A 20,629-nucleotide genomic window follows, 5' to 3' on the forward strand; every position below is an offset into this window, starting at 1 on the left:
CTCACCCCTCACTGGTAGGCCTGATGCAGGGCATTATGGGCAGCGTACAATGGCAGAACTAACACTGACCTGATTCCATTCAACTTCCAGTGCTGCCACCACCACCACCATGCTATGTAGCCTGGCTCAGTCATTGGATTTCTCTCTGCAGCTCTGGCCTGTCTTGTGAGAGTCAAACCCAGATGTACTCTTGCATGTTTTACGGGTGCCTCAGTGTGGACGTTTGCAAATGTGAACTCATCCTTTTCCCCTCTAGACCTGCCCTTTCTGTGTTCTCTGTTTAGTCCCATGATACCACCACCTGCCCAGGCACAGAGGGTGGGACACCTACCCGTCATCCTCGAGCTAGTAGGGAAGAATTATCCCTGGTGGTTGCTGGACTGGGTCAGGTTCATCTGGCTGGCTAGGCATGTGTCCCTCGCCTTTTTCATTGCTATCAAAGGTGAGGACCTTCTCAGATAAGAGATATTTTTCCCAAGAGGACAAAGCCATTCTGAGGGGGGCAGAGAGAACAGGAAATGTTCTTCTGTACATTGGAGAGAAAATTGAATTAAATGTACTCCTGTACCTTTTATAATGACTTTGTGATAATTCACTCTACCTTTTTCTCTTTTTTTCCCCAAACATCAAGGACTTTTTTTAAAATTGAGAAATAATTGACGTATAACATTATATTAGCTTCAGGTGTACAAGGTAATGCTTTGATATTTATATATATTGTGAAATGAACATCACAATAAGTCTAGTTAATATTCAATCTCCCTTTTCTTGAAGTGACTTTAATGAGTCCCTGTTCCTATCTATCAAAATAGCTTAATAAACAGAAAATCACTTTACTTTCTTTTTCTCAATGGACATTTTTACCAAGAGATAAAACTAGGGAGGAGGGGCATGTACTAGGATCTACACCCTGGGAAACTTCTTGTGTTTTTTAGAATCAAAAATACATTTTAGAATATACCATAGTGGCAATTTCCTCAATAATACCCCGATGATCAAAGAGTTATTTTAAATGAATCCATTGAGATTAGAGTCTAACAGTGAAAGGTAAGAAGGCATCTGAAAATAATTAACTAATCTTCTCTACTCTTGAAATAGCTTCTCTTCCCCAGGAAAGAGGAAAGAAGCCAAATAATAGGGGGATGGATGAAAAAGCACAATACTATTTCACAGTTTCTGCTTGGAAAGATTAAAAAAAAAATCATTCATAATAATATGTTCTCTTCTAGTTATTTCATGGTAAGGATATGGCAAATGGATGGGAGAAAAAGCAGTCATTAGCCATGTTTGAAAAATGGTTAAATGTTGGGAAGGGGGTAAAGTCTCGTCTTAATAATCCCAGGGAAATACAACCTAAGTGAAATCATTTCATGGTGGTTTTGAATTATTCCAGCCCAGTCAATGAAGAGTTTCAAATAGCCTAAATCAATGAGGTTAATTTGTTACAAAATCACCATAGGGGGAAATACATAGTCTTCTCTGTCACACACACACACACACACACACACACACACACACACACATACCTTTATATTTTTTATATTTATTACATTTATGTATATGAGTTGATATCTGTTTAAAATACAAATTCCTGGCACTTAAAATCTAAAGTTTTGACACTCTTCAAACAAAAATCAGATTCGGAATTAAGTGTGGATCTTCAGCCAACTGTGCTAGGAGCCTGATAAATGTGATAGGATTTGAATGTAGAAGGCAGGTGTTTTCTGTCTTTTAAGTTCCACAAAAATCCAGTCTGTGTGTATATTTGTGTGTGTACATACTTATGATTCTTTCCTTTATAGCTTGCAATCATCCCATTCTGCTTGTGCCTCTTAGATCTTTAGCCAAGAAATAGTCTGGAGTTAATAGTTGCCATTCCAATACTGGGTCATAGCCAGAAATGGTTAGTGAGTTTAAAGAAGATGTACCTTAAGAAACTGTTCATTGAGTGTCTACTAAGTCCTAAGTACCTTCTTTATGACAATCTGCTAGTTGAGAATTTTATCTACTTTTTAGGCCAGGTATAAGGTTAAGTCACTTACTCAGGATCACACTTTTAATTTAAATTATTTTAATTCCAGTATAGTTAACATACACTGCTATATTAGTTTCAGAAATACAATATGGTGATCCAACAATTCTATATATTGCTCAGTGCTCATCATGATAAGTGCACTCTTTAATCCCTTTCACCTGTTTTACCCATCCGCCCCCACACCTACCCTTGGCAACTGTCAATTTATCTATGTAGTTAAGAGTCTGTTTTTTGGTTTTCCTCTTTTTTCTTTTGTTCATTTGTTTTATTTCTTAAATTCTACATAAGAATGAAATCATATGACATTTGTTTGTCTTTCTCTGACTGACTTATTTCACTTAGCATAATACACTCTAGTTCCATCAATGTTGGTCCAAATGGCAAGATTTCATTCTTTTTATGGTTTAGTAATATTCCATAGTGCATGTGGTGTGTGTGTGTGGTCATATTTGATCTCCAAGTATCTAAGCTAGAATTCCATTCCCTAGTGTTAAACTTGAAAGCCCATGATCTTTCCCGGCCAAGTAATGACCTATCTAAATGGTTAGGAGCAGGGACTCTGGAGTAGGGACTCTAGAGACTCAGTTTGAATTCTGCTTCTATTGCTTTCTAACTTGGGGAAATTATAAAACCTCTGTATTCAGTTGCCTCATCTGTAAAATGCAAATAATATTATTAAATTGCTTAATAAAGTTGTTGAGAAGATTAAATTATATATATGTGTATATATATACATATATATACACACATATGTGTGTGTGTGTGTGTGTATATATATATATATATATATATATATATATATATATATATATATAGTGTTTACTCCATACATTGTAAGACTCTATTCTCTGTTGGTTGCTGTCATTATTATTATTTATTATAATTATTATTATTATTCTGTATTTTCACAGGGGATTGAAACTTTGACTCTTTCATGCTCAGGGAAATGCTAGTTTACCACCAGTTGCTCCAGGGGCTGGTTGGTTCCTAATTAACCACAACTTTTCTACCCATCCTTTATTCTCTTGCTTCTAAATGGGGAATTTCCTGGGGTATATGGTTGCTCACCAAACTCGGTCATGATGTCTCCCAAATGCTTTTTTTGGGCTCCAGAGAACTGACAAGTCCATGTTTACTGTTTTCCAAATTATTTGGGAAAACCTGTAAACCTGGTGAGGGTAGGATGGCTTTTCACTTAAGAGTTACCTCATCCAAAGTCATAGATATATTTTCCTTCTGGGAAGTGTAACTTATCTGTTTCTAGTGTCCAAAATACAACTTTCTCTGAATGCCTCCCACCATGGTGGCTGAGAGAGGGGCTTTCCACCTCAGAATGAGGTCATAAAGATGCAATTATTCTTCTCCACAGAGTTGACTCTACCAGGTTCATTTACAAAGTTACTCAACTGTGACTTGGCCACTTAAATAACTCTGTTGCCTAAAGATATCCCTTGCTGCAGCCATTTACCTCCGAGAATCATGTTCATGTTACAGAGAAACACAAATAGAAGCACGTTCTGCACCAGCAGAGTAACAGACCCATATTTTGTCAGTTGTAAATTATATCTGGTCTTGGGTGGGAGGTAGTCAACAATTCTATATTCTCTGTTATGAGAAATATTAGACCCTCATAATTTGGAAGTCTCATATGCTAGCTGTATTTTGTTCTGGCAGATTTTAGAAGCAAACAATTCTCTGGATGCCTAAAAGTAATGCCTAGGATTCTGTTTTTACATATTTAAGCTATGCATTTAGATACAATTCAAGCATTCCAGAGTGTTAACGGTGTTTACAAAGGAAACTGCCAGAGGCAAATTCAGGCAGTTCCTTAAATTAATAATGCTTTTGTTCGCAGTCCAATTTTTCCTTCCAGTTCTGCTAGAGCCAATGTTCATCTTCTCCATTTATTCAGGGGATAATGATGACAATTTCCATTTACACATTGCATTTCATCTGGAAGTCTCTCTCTCTCTCTCTCTCTCTGTCTCTTTCTCTCTCTCTCTCTCACACACACATACACACACAAGATATCACTGTCTGCCACTTTCTGCATGGCAACAGAAAATGCAAACTGCATCATCACAATCATTGGTCAGTGAGGAGAAGAGAAGCCCCAAAGCAAATACGGAAAGGAAGGAGGCTGAAAGAAAGGCAGGATGGGCAGAAGGAAACTCAACACATTGCCATGTTTACTGAGAAGAGGGGCCTGCTTTGAGAAGCAGAGTGTTTTCTGGTAACCACCCCTGCACCTCTGTAGGAATTAATAGCATAGTTGAGTGAGTGGCTTGGAGCTAGACAGACCCACATTTAAGTCTTTGACCTATCACTTTCTTGTTGAGTGTCTTTGGGCAAATTATGTGGCCTCTTTGAGACTTGGTTTTTGCATCTGTTAAGGGGGTATATTAATTTCTACCTTCCAAGGTTGTATATGTTAAATATATGTAACTAAAATATGGTATAAAGGATTAGCAAATGATCACCAGTATTTACTATTTCTTTTTTTTTAAATAAGATTTTATTTATTTATTCATGAGAGACACAGAGAGAGAGGCAGAGACATAGGCAGAGGGAGAGGCAGGATCCTTGTGGGGAGCCCGATGCACCCTGGGATCATGACCCAAACCAAAGGCAGATGCTCAACCACTGAGCCGTCCAGGTACCCCGGTGGTATACTCTTTCAAGGGGCCACACATGCTCTGCCTAGCTCCAACTGCCTGAGACAATTTTGAGCTTTATAGAAGAGAGGGAGGGGTATTATCACCCAAAGGCCTAAAGTATAATGCCCTCTTGTAGGCTGAGGAAAATATGTGGTCTTCCATTAGCATGGGCTTTAACGTAACTTTAGATACAAATTTTATTGCGTGTAAAAGTTATCTGGAGGATCTTTGAAAATATAGATTACAGAGTCCTGTTCTAGAGTTTCTGATGCAGTAGGTTTAGAATTATTCAATCTAATAATTTGAATTTTTAAATAGTTCCCAGGTGGTGCTGATACTTCTGGTCTGGGGACCGCACTTTGAGAACCCCTGCAGGTCCAGTAGCTAATTATTATTTGGAAGCCATGGAGAGCCTAATCTCCAGAGAGTGTGTTATATTTGGGGGCTAGAGGGTCCACAAGAAGCTGGGGGCATTGAAGGAGAAGTCAGGGATTGGTTAAGCACCTGCAAAAGAGAAAGCTGAAAGCTAGGATGGGCTTTGAGACCCCATGGACCTAGTTCACAGCACAGGCTGGCACTCTTTTGGGTAGCAGTTTCTCCTTTCTCCTCTCTCTCTCCGCTTCCTCTTTTTAATGACTCTTACCCCTGTGGGTTTCCTCTTCCTCCTACCAAGTCACCTCCAGATCTGCCTGATGAAGAGACATGGATAGAGGGTTTCAGGTAGTGGAAAAAGCATGCATCGTGGCCGGGAAGTTGGATTTGAGGAGCTAAAAGCAATTCAAATGGTCTGGAGTCTAGGGTACAAAGAGATTCAAGCCAGGGAGAATGTTTGAGCAACACAGCAGAAGTCAGGTCACAAATTGGACCTGATCTTAAATATTATGGGAAGCTACTGCAGGGTATTAATCAAGAGGATGACACTAGTTGATTTGTAATTTCAAGGCTCACTCTGCCAACACTGTAGGAAATTGACTGGAGGAGCCTGAACCAGATGGGGAGATGAGAGCAGTGGTTCTTGTAGGTATCTGGGCATGCAACTGTGCTGGCTTGGACAGGGGTGAAGCCAGGCAGGAAGGGAGAGACTTCTGGTATCCCTATTTCACTGTAACAAAGTTCTTGAACCATTTCTGTCATTTATTCCAGGAGTTTCTTCAAGCATGCTTAGGTGTGCTTCAGAATCACCTGGTGGGCTTATAAAAACACAGCCATTTGAATTTCTGTGTCAGTGTGTAGGGGTGAGGCCCCCAAAATTTCCATTCCTAATGCACTTCCAGGGGGTACTGATGCTGCTGGTCCTGAGACCACACTTTGAGAACTACTGATTTATTCCTACCTTTTTATGGAGAGGATAACAGCCTTGGGCCTTTCTAGCTAATAGAGTTCTCAGCTTTTCATAACCAGTATCCTGGTGTGTAAGCAAAACATTGAATCTGCTTGCGAAGATCCTACTCTTCAGGACATGCATCAGCTCACCAAGCTCTCTCAGGTTCAACTAATTTGTCCTCATGAACTACCAACCTTGCCCTGACTTTTCCAATGACTGCTTTGTCTGAGCCTTTACTTAGCTTCTGTAGGAAGTGTAACCTGCTCAATCCCAAGTGACTTCAATTAACTCTCTTGGAGTCGACTCCCTGAGTGAATGACTTGAATAACTCAGCATGACTGTAATGTTTTATTTACTTAAAGATTCTGAACTCTTCCACCCTGCAATCCTACCGTAAACAAGGATAAACCAGAAAACAATCATGAGTTAAATAATGTTTCTTTATCCTAGGAGTTGCTCCTTTGTTCTCTGACTCTTTCCATATTCCTTTAACTCTCACAGATGGCCAACCTTTCATGATTTTATTTTGGCAAGGACCTTCCTGCTCCATGCAGGATCACATTAAACATGCTTTGATGATGGGAATAGCAAGAAAAAATTAACTGCAAGTTTGCCTTTCTGGTCTGTTATTAGCTGGTTGTTCTTCCTATGGAAGCATTAGCAAAGTATGCATCAGTCAGGGGCCTTGGTTGTCTGTTTCTTCTTTTCTTTTCCTTCTACATACAATCTAGGGTTTTTTGCCATTTGAAACTTCTTGTCACAGAGTTAGTGTGGTTACCACATCGACTACAGAGAACATACATGCTTCCCATGTGCCATCTAGAGACTTGAAGGCTCTCAGAGTCCCTGCTGTGCCTTCAGCTCCCTGTAGGGTCAAGCATCTTGGCCACACAGAGACTTTAGGACCTGAGAGTGGATTCCCCAAAGTGCTCCTCTGGCATTGATTAAAACGTGAGGGGAGAGAGCCACAGAAGAAAAGAAAATGTTAGTGCTCCCTCATGCTGCACGGCAGTCAAGGCTGGCTTCCAAGTCACTGAGGGGAGGAGACCAGGATTCTGGAAGGGAGAGATAATTGAGGAGAAGATGCAGGGGAAGGTGAGTTCAGAACTGAGCCTGAGAAAACCTCCCACCACCCATTAGAGTGTTGTCAAATAGTTAGGAAGGAGATGACTGAGAGATTAGGGAGGGATAATTATTTTATATCAGGGAGAAGCCTAGGTTTAAGACTTCCAATTTCAGGCATCATTCACTGTGCAGTATGTTGGTGTATTCCCTCAAGTGGGGTTTATACGCCGGGACACCTGCACCCTGATGTTTATAACAACAATGTCCACAATAGCCAAACTGTGGAAGGAGCCTCGGTGTCTATCGAAAGATGAATGGATAAAGAAGATGTGGTCTATGTATACAATGGAATATTCCTCAGCCATTAGAAATGACAAATACCCACCATTTGCTTTGACATGGATGGAACTGGAGGGTATTATGCTGAGTGAAATAAGTCAATCAGAGAAGGACAAACATTATATGGTCTCATTCATTTAGGAATATAAAAAATAGTGAAAGGGAATAAAGGGGAAAGGAGAAAAAAATAAGTGGGAAATATCAGAGAGGGAGACAGAACATGAGAGACTCCTAACTCTGGGAAACAAACAAGGGGTGGTGGAAGGGGAGGTGGAAGGGGGGTGTGGGTGACTGGGTGACGGGCACTGGGGGGGCACTTGATGGGAGGAGCACTGAGTGTTATGTTATATGTTAGCAAATTGAACTCCAATAAAAAAAGTGGGATTTATAAAACAAATTACTTAGACTGAACCCAGTTTTCGCATTGACTTCATTATTAAAATTATTTTACAATGTAATTTTATGTTGTAAATATATTTTCATATATTTATGTGACACATATGAAAATGTATATTTATATCACATATGTATATTTACCCTGTAATGTAAACAAATTTATAAATTATACCATGTTATAGAAATTATTATTTTTTTAAGATTTTTAAAATTTATTTATTCATGAGAGAGAGAAAGAGAGAGAGGCAGAGACACAGGCAGAGGGAGAAGCAGGCTCCATGCAGGGAGCCCAACGTGGGACTCGATCCCGGGACTCCAGGATCATGCCCTGAGTCGAAGGCAGATGCTTAAACTGTGAGCCACCCAGGTGTCCCTAGAAATTATTTCTGTAAGCAATATAAAATCATTCTAATGAAAAAAGTAAGAACTTTTGATGAGGGAAGGGATCAAGTTGATGGCTGGACAATTGGGTGAGATTTTACTTTTCATATTTCCCTAATCTTTGCTCCTACAGTTTGATCCCTCAATGAGAGGATCTATCCTTCCTATCTATAATTGATTGAGGTTATTTATTCCATACTTAGAAACTCCCTCTTTCCATATTCACATTGAACATTTATAATGCTCAAATGTACTCTCCTAATCGTTTGTCTAATTTGAGTATGGAATATATAGTTTGTTTTTTTTTATTAATTTGGATTCTACAAGCTTGGAATTTGTGAATTTTCAGGTAGATTTTAAAATAAATAACATTCACTGAAAAACTGATTTGAGATTGGGCTGTGATTTGTCCACTTAAGAGAACAAAGTGGCTCTAAGTACTTTGGGAACACCCATTTAAAAATATTTAATTGCAATTTTAAGGCAATATCACTACATTCAGGCTATTTGATGTGCTCATCAAAAATCTTCCTGTAAGGGTCAAGAATCAACTCACCTCACCTTTAGTCTAGGTGGAATTACCTAGACTATTTGAAGGTGATAAAAGCATATTAAAGTGATTTTTTTTTTCCTGCCATGGATTTAGTCTGGCCTTTTTTCTATTGTGTCTGAGTTAGAGACGCCTGTATTACAATATTCAGTAGTCCTAGTTTACAATACTGCACTTGACCAATAGGTGTCACTGTCTAACACATGATATATTCGAACAAAAAGAATCCCTATGTATGGATTTCGAGATTGTGTAATCTTAATTAATTCTGTACTTTATCAGAATGGAAGGGTAGAAACTTTGAGCCTTGTTTCCGTAAAGCAACGACTCCAGAGGCTGATGGGAGCAGGGGAAGGAAATGTTTTCGCTCTTTCAGTGAGAAGTTATGAGAAGACAGTTCTTGAGCTCTCCAGCAGAGATCTGTCACCGGGCTGACCAAGTGCCTTTTAATGATTGCTTGTCAAGACTTGCTTTATTTATTTTTTCTCACTCAGCCAAGGCCTTCAATTAATACTGGAGGGTCAATTAATTCCAAGTCTGTTCAGGGTTCAGAAAGGTTTTCATCCTGCTACACATAACTGAGTCAGGATACTCCCGAAGTAAAGTTTTCATCCTTGTCAAATACCAGTGGTGGGATAGACATATGTACCGTGATGATTATGGAGTTAGCCTTGAGTGCTTGACAATACAGGCAACATTTAGGGATTAGAGAGAGAGAAGGGAATCACAAATTCGCTGCCTGAAAACTTGAAGGCCTAAGTAGACTTCCTTCTCCCTGGTATAAGAGGAAAGTGGCATTATCACAGTTTCAGTGAAACTTCTGGACAGTTAATTTTTCTTCAGCTGCTTTTTTGAAAAATAAAATTATTATGGAAGTTTTGAGCATACATGAAATTAGAAAAAAATAGTATGATAAACCTCCATATGCCTGTTGCCCAGATCAGCGCATGGCATCGTGTTTCATCTATTATCAGCATGTGGCCAGTCTGTTTCATCTACACTGTCTCTCCTATGCCTTACCCCCACCTATTGGATAATTATAAAGTAAATACTAGACACAATATTACCTCACCCTTAAATATATCAGTATGTATCTCTGAGAGATAAGACAGTATTTTTTAAATCATTGTTAGAGCCCCCTCCTTACCAAAAAAAATCCTTAACACTATTTCTTCTTTAAAAAAAAAAAAAAGACCTAAAGAACATTTATTTGTTTTTCACTAAGACTTTTCTTGAAGATGCAACTAAACTGTCTCCACTCCCACCCCAACTTGAAGAAGGATTAGTGCAGTGAATATTATAAAGCAGATATGGAGAGTTTGAAGGATTGGAACCAAAATTAACTGAAAAAAACAACTTCCATCTAAATTATAAAAATGCTTACATTAAAGAAGAGCGGGGAAAGAGGGCCATGGGGGTTTCAGATTGACCAAGATCCTCACATTTCATCTACTCCATGCAATCCTGGCTGTGGTATACCACAATGGAAACAGGATTGCTGTAACACAAAACTTCCACTGTAGCACAGTGTATATGCCAGTGTTCAAGCCCACCCCCAAACCCCCATGCTTCCAGCTCAGCTATTTCCGGGCCTGTTGGGCCTCCCCACGAAGACACATGTAGATCTTTTCTTTAATCCAGACTTTGTTATAAGGCTGGTATGCCTGTATATCAGCTCCATAAACAAGGCAGCTGAGGTCTACCAAATCATGGGTAAAATCAACCAACTTACTGATATATGTGATAGAGGGGCTCTTCAGATGATCTTCATAATTTTACAAATGCAGTCAATGGATTCTTTCACAGAGTCATAGCATAAATCCTGCCTTCTGGCCTCTTGGGGGGCTGTTCAGCAAAATGGTGTGAAACTTGGCCCCAAATTCTCCTGCAGCCAATACTACCTACACCACCAGTGCAACACTATTTCTTTAATGTGATTAAATATGTTTTCAGTATTTACTAAATTTACCTTGTTGTTCCATTACATTTTTTATTAAATTGATTTATTTGAAGCAGGATTCAAATAAAGTCCACATATCACATTTGGTGTTTCCTAAAATTCTTTAAATCTGTAACCCTTTCCCTCTCTCTCTCTCTTTTTTTTAAATGCACTTATTTATTGAAGAAACTGGATCTTGTGCTCCATTGCATATTTTACACTCTGGGATTGGCCAGTTGCATCTCTGTGGTGACATTTGACATGTTCATCTGTGTATTTCCTATTAGCTGGTGGTTATATTGAGATGCTTGATGATGTTCAAGTCCAGTTTTTTGGTAGAACATTTCATAAGTGATGCTGTGGACTCATTATTATATCATATCAAGGGCATATGATGTTTGATGCACTATCTTTTCATTGTATTGTATTTTATCTTGTTTTATTTTTTGTAATGTGAAGATTCACCAGAGGTTTAAAATATTGTCGGCCTGATCTATGCATCATTCCACAGATGGCTTTAGCCACCCTGGATGACCATTGTCTGGAGCTATTAATTCATTAGGGGCTACAAAATATAGATACTCTGATTCAATCATCCCTTCTGTAATTACTAAGAGGAATTCTTCTATAAAGAAGAATTATTTTTTGTCAATTATTTGATTACACTGGCATATAGTTAATACAGGAAAGGTGGGATAATTTCCCCCGTTTGTCAAATTTTAGAATGAGAGGTTGGTGCCCTAAAAGACTTTCAAATGGAACCAGTGATTTTTTTTTAAATATGTCATTATGACCTCATAGATTTTTTAACCTGGTGTGACATGTATGTTTGTATATTTTTTGTATTTGAGTGTAATTGACACAGACTGTTCTTTTAGTTTCAGTGCACAAGACAAGAAATAATAAGTGTTGGGAAGGATGTGGAGAAAAAGGGTACATTGTCGGTGGGAATGTAAATTGTTAAAGCCACTGTGGAAAACAGTGTGACTTGATAGTTTTTTTTTTTAAAGATGTGTTTGATGTGTTTTTATCTATTAGAGTTATACTTTTTAATGCATGGACGATCTCATCTTTGGCCACTGGGAGTCCCTTATTTATTATCTCTTGACATGACCCAGTGAATGTGGAGAGCATTCTGGAATGATAGGATGGAATGATAGGATGTTCTAGGCTTATATAAACTTACTGCACCAGACCTGAAATCGGCCATCTTTCCAAGGATTTCAGGAGTGTTTTGTGGAAATGGTATTTAGAAACCACAATCTGTACACTAGGGGCACTCCTTGTCCCTGAGGTAGTTATTGCTTCTAAATCTTTTGTGTGAAGAGAGGTAATAATTTTTTAAAATTCATTACATCATGAGTATATTTGATTTTTCAAATGCAAGTCTATGAACCTCATTGCCCTGTATTTCCTTTAACCATATTTCAGGATTTTATAAGATTCAGCTTAGGAAAAATTGAGTTTATGATATTTAGTTTGAATTTAATGAGATATAGTTATGTGATTTTGCAGTCACTTTTGTGCAGTTAAGCCATTGCTAACCATCAGTGTATGAATTACTTCTATGGTTCCTGGAAGCAGAAACATGGATCCTAGCGTTAGAACTAGGAGTGCAATATATGGAATCGGAAGCTGATCTCTGGAAAATTCTTTCAGTCATCAGACGTATTTAATTGTTAGTGGAGAATTCAGTTCTCATCAACACCATTTTAAAAATGGAAATGCTCTGCTGTCAGAGAATATATTTGATAATATATACAAATGATATATACAAATGATGACACTAGCAAATTAAAAAGCAGCATATATTTAAAAGACTTATGGTAATCATGCAAAATAGAACTTATCAAAATTCCTGTGTTTGTAGGACACAAACTTACAATAGAACTACAGACAACAAAAACATATTTCTGTAACATTGCATAGTTCACACATTCCAGGTATCAATAATAACAATTTTTGATTCTAGAAAATATTAAATTGTCTTTCTATTCTCACTACAAAGGTTGATATTAGAAAGTGTTCTTATATAAAGAGATGATTAAAAAATTAATTTATAGTAATAAAGAAGGCAAATATTATAAAAGTATCTTAGGCAGTTAATAAGGATTTGCTTTTTTTTCAGGTTCTTATGGTTGAATATTTGTTAGCTATTTAAACTTTTTTGTGATTTCTCTTTTTGATATAAACAAATATGCACTTCTGTACCTAATTTTGTATTTTTAATGATATATTGTTATTTTTTAAATTAAGCCCTTCAAGTTGTAGAGACCTCAGACTCCATGAAATCTGGAGCTGCCAAGTGCTGGCTATTCTTTCTTTTTTTTTTTTTTTTTTTTAAATTTTTTTTTATTTATTTATGATAGTCACAGAGAGAGAGAGAGAGAGAGAGAGAGAGAGAGAGGCAGAGACACAGGCAAAGGGAGAAACAGGCTCCATGCACCGGGAGCCTGACGTGGGATTCGATCCTGGGTCTCCAGGATCGCGCCCTGGGTCAAAGGCAGGCGCCAAACCGCTGCGCCACCCAGGGATCCCTGGCTATTCTTTCTTTATCCTCTTTCCCTCTTAAAATTTTTTTAAAATTCAAATATAATTAACATATGGTGTTATATCAGCTTCAAGTGTACAATATAATGATTCAACAATTCTATAATTACTCAGAGCTCATAATAAGAAGTGTACTCTTAATTCCCTTCACTTATTCACTTATTTCACTTAGTCACCCCCTTCCCCCTGGGCAATCACCAGTTTGTTTTCTAAATTTAAAAGTCAGTTTTTTGTTTGTATTTTTTTGTTGCTATTCATTGTTTTGTTTCTTAAATTTCACATGAGTGAAATCAAATGGTATTTGTCTTTCTCTGGCTGACTTATTTCACTTAGCATTATACCCTCTGAATCCATTCATGTTGAAAATGGCAAAATTTCCTTCTTTTTATGGCTGAATAATATTCATATTATATGAATATATGAATATATGATATATATGAATATATGAGTATATATTATATACATTATACACACACACACACACACACCACATCTTCTTGATCTATTCATCAGTGGATGGGCGCTTAGTTTGCTTCCATATCTTGGCTATTGTAGATACTGCTGCACTAAACAGAAAGGTATCTGTATCTTTTTGAATTAGTAATCAGTATTTTAATTTTCTCTGAGTTGTTCTTTATTTAGCGTCTCCTAATTTTAGCCTTTCTCTGTTCTGTGCCCTGGGACCCATAGATTGCCCTACCTGGGCCTATGTGCTGTGCTTTTTAACTTCTAGATGGGTTGAAACAGAAAGGTACCACAGCTAGAGTTGAAAAGGAAAGAAAAGAGATAAGTTGGGATATTCATTTTTTTTCCGCTTTTTTCATGTCTCACTATTGTTGCAACAGTGAGAACACTTCCCTAAGGTGTCAGGACTACTTGGTGGAAGGCTTTTGTTCTGTGGTTTCAGCTCTTTTGGGGCTGCAATATCATCATCTTCTTCCTTTTTCCCTTCAGGCCTTGAGTGTAGTGACTTTCTCCAAGATGCCTCACCATCCTTGTTGATTTCCTTAATCCTATTGGAGATGTATTTTTTTTAATTAAAAAAATATTTTTATTTGTTTATTTATGAGAGAGATAGAGAGAGAAAGAGAGAGATTGAGAGCAAATGCAAGCAAGGGGAGAGCCAGAGGGAGAGAGAGAATCCCAAGCCGACTCCCTGCTGAGCATGGGGCCCCCTCCCTGGGGCTCAGTCCCACAATCCTGAGATCAAACCTGAACCAAAACCATAAGTTATTTCCCCACAAACTGAGCCATCCAGGCACCCCCCTGTTTAAGATTTAAGTAATAGTTCTCTTGTTGGTTCTTTAAAGTACACTTTTTTGAGTTTGCCATTTGATTTCTGCTGGTGCTGAGGTAGGTTTTGAGGTTAAATGCGAGTCGGGAAGGCTGGGATGGGAAGTTCGTCAAAGCTTATTGGCTCCCTTTGATTACATGGTACTTTAGCTTGCACTTCCCTTTTTGTCTGAAAGCTGTGCTGTATCCGGACCTTGCTTAGGGCATGGGACCCTTTGCCAAGGCAGGAATCTCCTGTACTTAGGTTTTAGGTTTCTTTCTTCCCTTTTTTTTAAAAAAAATATTTTATTTATTTATTCCTGAGAGACACAGAGAGAGAGGCGGAGACACAGGCAGAGGGAGAAGCAGGCTCCCTTTGGGGATCCCCATGCAGGACTCGATCCCAGGATGCCAGGATCATGACTTGAGCGAAAGGCAGACACTCAACCCCTGAGCCATTCAGGTGCTACAGGTTTTAGGTTTCATTGGGATACCACATACCGACTTTCTCTAAAGGGCATGCCTTATTCTAGGGGTGTCAACACTGAGCAGCATATGAGAGCTTGATTCCCTGAGACATCTGTATTCTATCCTCTCCAGTGGTTAGAATTCCTCCCCTTCTGTTGCTTGCTGCCCACATAGGTAAATCCCTCTCTTTTCTCCTCCTCTATTATCTTTAGTATAATATGTGCAGCACATTTCAGCATTTATTTTATATACAGAGAGCATATTATTTCAAGTAATTTATGTTTTACATCATAGAAAAATCTATGGGGCAAGATACTGAGGATCAGAATGAAATAGGTAAAAGGAAAAATTGTAAGAAGAATAATACAAATTAAAATTCTGTTATTATGCCCCCAGACCACCCAGAATTGTCACAGAGTGTTTACTAGTGTGGTACGAATGTTTCCTGGAGCCTACTTGGGGCAGATCTTGGCCTCCTTACTTTCAGATTCATTCTTTTATCTTTCCCTGCTCTGTTCTGTATGACAAGAAACTATTTCTCAGACCGCTAGCATCTTTGTAGGTTTGGCCAGTGGGGTACACTGGTATAAAGGAGACATAAAAAGGGAAGAAGGCTTCTCTCTTCTTTGCTTTAGGTGGCATCTCTGGCAGCATCTTTGTGCCTCCTGTGTGGATCCAGATCCTTCCAGGAAATGTCTCTATAGCCCCATTGGAAAGGCCCACTATGGTTCCACCTTATACCCAGTGACCTCAGCTTCTGGATTTGGGAGTACAGTCCCCTCCCTGTGTTTCTCTAGGCAGCAGCATCTTATTCCCATTACCAATCTTTGCCATGTCTCATCATCTTCTGTTCAGCCTCTTAGATTTTCCATCACTGGTTTAATCAGTTCCTTAGATTAAATTCTATCTGTTTGAAATACCTCAAGTGGTTTCTGCTTTCTGACTGAAATCCAAATGATAGGTCATGTTTCTGCCTAATGGGAGAATTCGTTTTTAGCTAAAACCCATCTTTGTCAGAGATTGTTTGCATGTAACAAAGAGCAACCTAATCAATCTAATTTAAGTAAAAGGGGATTTATTGCAAGTATTCACTGCTCATGAAATCCAAGATTTATTTCAAGAACACAGAAAATGAAATCTGTTCTAGTCTCAACTCTAGGCAGGCTTAACCCTTGGCTGATAGTTCATTTAAGTAGATCAAACTAAGGCATATTTGACTATTTTACTACAATCTCAGCTCAATTTTACAAGGCTCCTGGAGAAAACCCTTCCCTCTTCTCAGTCCATGGTTAGTTTCAAGCAGTGTTCTTGACAAGGGGAAAAACATAGTTATGTAACTACATTATTTATCATCAACTTTGACTTCAACAGAGACTATGGTAGAGAAAAAAGATCAATGGTACCCAGAAGACTCTCCATAATACAGGCTTCTGTTAACTCTCAAATTTCCAGTTCCTTTCCTTTGCTGACTTTGTTTTGTTCTATGTAATTAACTCCTGTCTTACATCTTCTCAGACTTCTTTTCAATTTTCTTTTTACCTTATTCTCATGAAATTTTTCTAGAACTCATGCAATTTTTCTTTAGTGTGGGGCAGAGTCCTGTGTCCAGAACAAAAAAAGGGGCAGGGGAGGGAAGTTATGCACAGACCTCCTAATCCGTTTGGTCAAACTGTGGCTATGATTGTGAGGTCATTCATGTAAACATTCTCCAGTTCCCCCTTTATTAGTTTGGCTGTTTCCATAATGTTTGAGGAACTTGAAAATTTCCTCAATTTCACTATCCATATTTTATATTTAATCATACCCTCTTCCAATGAAATAGCTTCCTTTTCTGATCTATACTGTTTTCTCAAATTATGTTGTAGAATGGGTCAGAAGCAGGCTGTCCTAGGGGACTTCAGCAAGAGGGGTCTGTGATTTTCATTGCAGTTGTCTACCATTAATGTGTCTGTGCTCCAGTCTTCCTCCAGTTCTGGCTCTTAGTTTATAGGATCTGATAGAGCAATAGTAGACAGCCTGGGATCAAAAGTATGGGAAAGAGGCTCTTCATTCATCACTCTGCTCTCGTCTCTTAATTGATACCTAGATGGTCATAGATTTGATCATGATATTTATATTTTGCCCATTCCTTCCCTCGACATCATGAGGACTGATTTTTTTCTCTATATACTTTAAGAAACAGATGAGATCGGGCGCGTTCAGGGTGGTATGGCCGTAGACTACTTTAAGAAACAAGAATAAATATTCCAACACCAGTCACTGCAACAAGAAGAGTATTGTTACTTTTAATAAAGATACCTCACAGAATGTATAATTTCATGTTGGCTAGCTGTCATAGTCTTGCTGAACGTCCATTCTCTTCTTTACCTTTTTGCACATGTATTGGTCCAGATATGCTTTCCAGAATGCTGCCAAGGAAGGGAATGTAGAACTGATTTACCTCGGGGTAGGGGAAGGGGGACTGACCTGTACAGTCCTTGAACCCATTATAACCACAGTTTGTTTGGATCTGTTTTTGAGGTTCTGCAGGAAGATAAAGCTGCTAATCAAAATTATTACTACTAATCATTTATTGGTCAGCCCATACATGTTAAATAATTGTGCAACTAATCATTAGTGACCAAGGTAAGGGCAGTGAGGTCTACTGATGGCTGAATCACAGGTAGCAGAAAGGTCTGGAAACAACTGCAATCCTTAAACTTTGATAAGGATCACATGTGGACCAGGGACCCAGCCAGTAGACATTACTGAAGAACAAGGAACTAGGTAAGGCGACCTTGGTGATTGTAGCTTTCACTGAGGGGCTGCCTTCATATGTCTTTGAATGGAGAAGTAGAGCCATTTTCCAGGTTATATAAGTCTACATGTATCATGGCAAAATGGCCAGGTAGGACTGCTATCATACATATTTGTAATGGCAAAGTTAAACTTGTTTGTGTATGTAAACAGTTAAACAGAATGGACTTCAGTGAGAGATTATGTGGTAATTAGGGTGATATGTGTGCACATATGATATGGTTTTCTAAAAAGTATTTGTAAGGGCAGGAAGAATAGAGGGCCTTCCTACTCCAAACAGGGTAAGGCCCCTTCCTTACCTACCATATCTAGCCTCAACATCAGAGCAGGACCAAATGTAAATGTAGATCATAGTGGAATTTGGGTGAAAGTCTATTTATAGATCAGTTTAGATGAGCTAGAGAAGAAATGGATTGGGAACCACATCCTACTTATGTGTAGAAATAAAGGGACAATTCCTATACAGCAAGATACTCAATAGACATATCTCTGCCAAGTATTTTGACTGAAAGCAAAGCCTCCCTAAAAATCAGCTGATGCACAACCCCACCTCCTTCATGAAAAGCCAGCAATTAGAGTGATTTCAGATAGGCCCTGAGAATTCTCTGTACTGAGTAACCAGGAATCTGGTACGTAATAAAATGGAAATTTAGAGCCTATGAAAATCTTCATGGAACATTAAAAAAAAAAGAAGAGCCAAAGAATATGGAAGCAAAAATCTGAATTGTATCAGAGCAGAGATATTTTACTTACGAGATGACGAAATGTTTCCACCAGCTTGTTATCAGGCTGAAGTTAGATGTTACCGTCAGATACCTGATGCATAATATTTATAGTTTGTGGTAGATCCTGATACATAATTTTACAATCTCTTTTAGCATTGTTTCCTATATGGGTTCAGACATTTGTGATTCATTAGTTTTACTGCCTTCATAAAATCCTGAGTTAAGAAACGCATCCAGTGTTGTTGAAGATAGAGATCAGTACCAGATGATCTTGGGACATGTCAGTGAAGAATTTGACTGTCAGTGTGCTAAGCCCGGATTGGGAGCACCCCACAGAAAATGCTATAGTGTGGCTTTTTTCAGATTGTGCGTTTCACAAGTCACATATAGGACTCTAAGGAGAAACAAGTTTCCATTGGAACTAGTGGCTAAAAAGAGCTGTAAGTTATAACAAAAGGATGCTGTTTAGTTTTAAAGAATGACTGCACATGGAGTTATTTGTGCATACTGCCTAAAAGAACCTAGCTCAATCACTTCACAGCTCTGTGACCTTAGACTGGGTATTTAGCCATTTGAGTCCTCAGTTTCCTTGTTTGTAAATGAAGGAGGAGTATAATAACTCTTTATGAGTTGTTATCAGGATTTGATGAGATGGTACGTGAAAAACACTTGGAAAGAACATTCGATAAATATTAGCTAATATAATTAACTTTTAATGTTGAAAATAAATAATTATATCAATAATCTTATTGGAATAAAGGCTGATATGAAGTTAAAACTAGTGGATATGAGTTTGAAGCATGGCTTTTAGTCACGACTCTGACAATTGTGCTTCAAGTGAGTTACAGAATTTTAGAGCTGGGATGTGGAAGTGATTTTGAGATTATCTTATTGAATTTCCTCAATTTATGTGAAGAAATCAAGGCCAGAGTATTCATGCTCAAGGCCACACAGCTAGTTGGTAGCAGCATGCATTCCATTCTACTGCTCCTCTTAAATGAACTTGGTCCTTAGTTTCTTTATGCAGAAATCAAGGTATTGAACTGTGTTTTAATGTCACCCCAAATTCAAATAAAGTATAGATTCTTTAAAGTTCATATTATTAATGGTTTAAAAATATTAATGTATATAAATCCAGAAACATGTTTATTCTACAATACAGCCATTTCACTTCTATGCATATATCCAACAGAAATGTATATGTTAAAAGATACGCACTGGAATGTACATAAGAGTGCTATTTGTATTAGCCCCAAACTGGAAACTACTTAAATGCTCATCAACAGTTGAATGAGTAAGGAAACTGGCACATTCACACAATGGGAGATGAGTAACCTACAGTTGCCTACAACACTAGGCAATCTCACCAGTGCAGTGTTGAATGAAAATTACACACAAAAGAGTTCCCATTATGCGGTTCTGTTTATAGAGTCTAAAAAGAAGCAGAGCACACTATGCTGTTAGAATTGGAGATGGTGATTATTCTTGTGGGGATAGTAACTGGGAAAGGATACAAAAGGATTTTTGAGGTGTTGGTAATGTTTTGTTTATTGCTCTGAGTTCTGGTTGCTCAGATGTGTGAAGATTGTGACAATTTGGTGCACTTTACACCCACGATATGTGTGCTTCTCTGTGGTATATTATCCTTCCATAAAAAATAAAATGAACACCGTGTGAGATGCACAAAAACATTTGAGCATCACCTGTTGTCAGCCACTCATTCAGGTGCTGGGGATGATATACGGAACAAAGGTGGCAGTATTTCTGCCCTCATGGAGGTAACTTTTAGTGTGGAGTAGAAGAGTCAGAAATGTGCAGCGAAGGAAAGCTAATGTCATTGCAAAAGAGTAATTGGTCAGGAATTACTGCAAATGCAGTAACTTGGTAGCTACTTGAGAGTTGCCATAATTGTCTTTCAATTTCTGGCTAAACATTTGATAGGGTATCATCTTTCATTCTGTCTCTGAGACTTTCTTTTAAAAATTAATTTTTTTAAATCTGTAATGTCTTCTCTTTACTTGTCTGCTGATTTCCAAGTGGTTTTAGACTCATTTTTCATCAGTATGTCAATGGGCATGTGCCCATTACCACAAAGTGTTCCCTTCTGATAAAGGAATAGAAATACAGCAAGC

The 20,629-nt window shown here is 38.2% G+C and overlaps 1 pseudogene; it reads right to left on the reverse strand.

Annotated features, from left to right (window-relative positions):
* Positions 1-10,327: 10,327 nt before the first annotated feature.
* Positions 10,328-11,896, reverse strand: LOC112931068 (enhancer of rudimentary homolog pseudogene; annotated as a pseudogene).
* Positions 11,897-20,629: the final 8,733 nt, after the last annotated feature.

Source organism: Vulpes vulpes, chromosome 4 (assembly GCF_048418805.1).
Source record: "Vulpes vulpes isolate BD-2025 chromosome 4, VulVul3, whole genome shotgun sequence".
NCBI lineage: Eukaryota > Metazoa > Chordata > Mammalia > Carnivora > Canidae > Vulpes > Vulpes vulpes.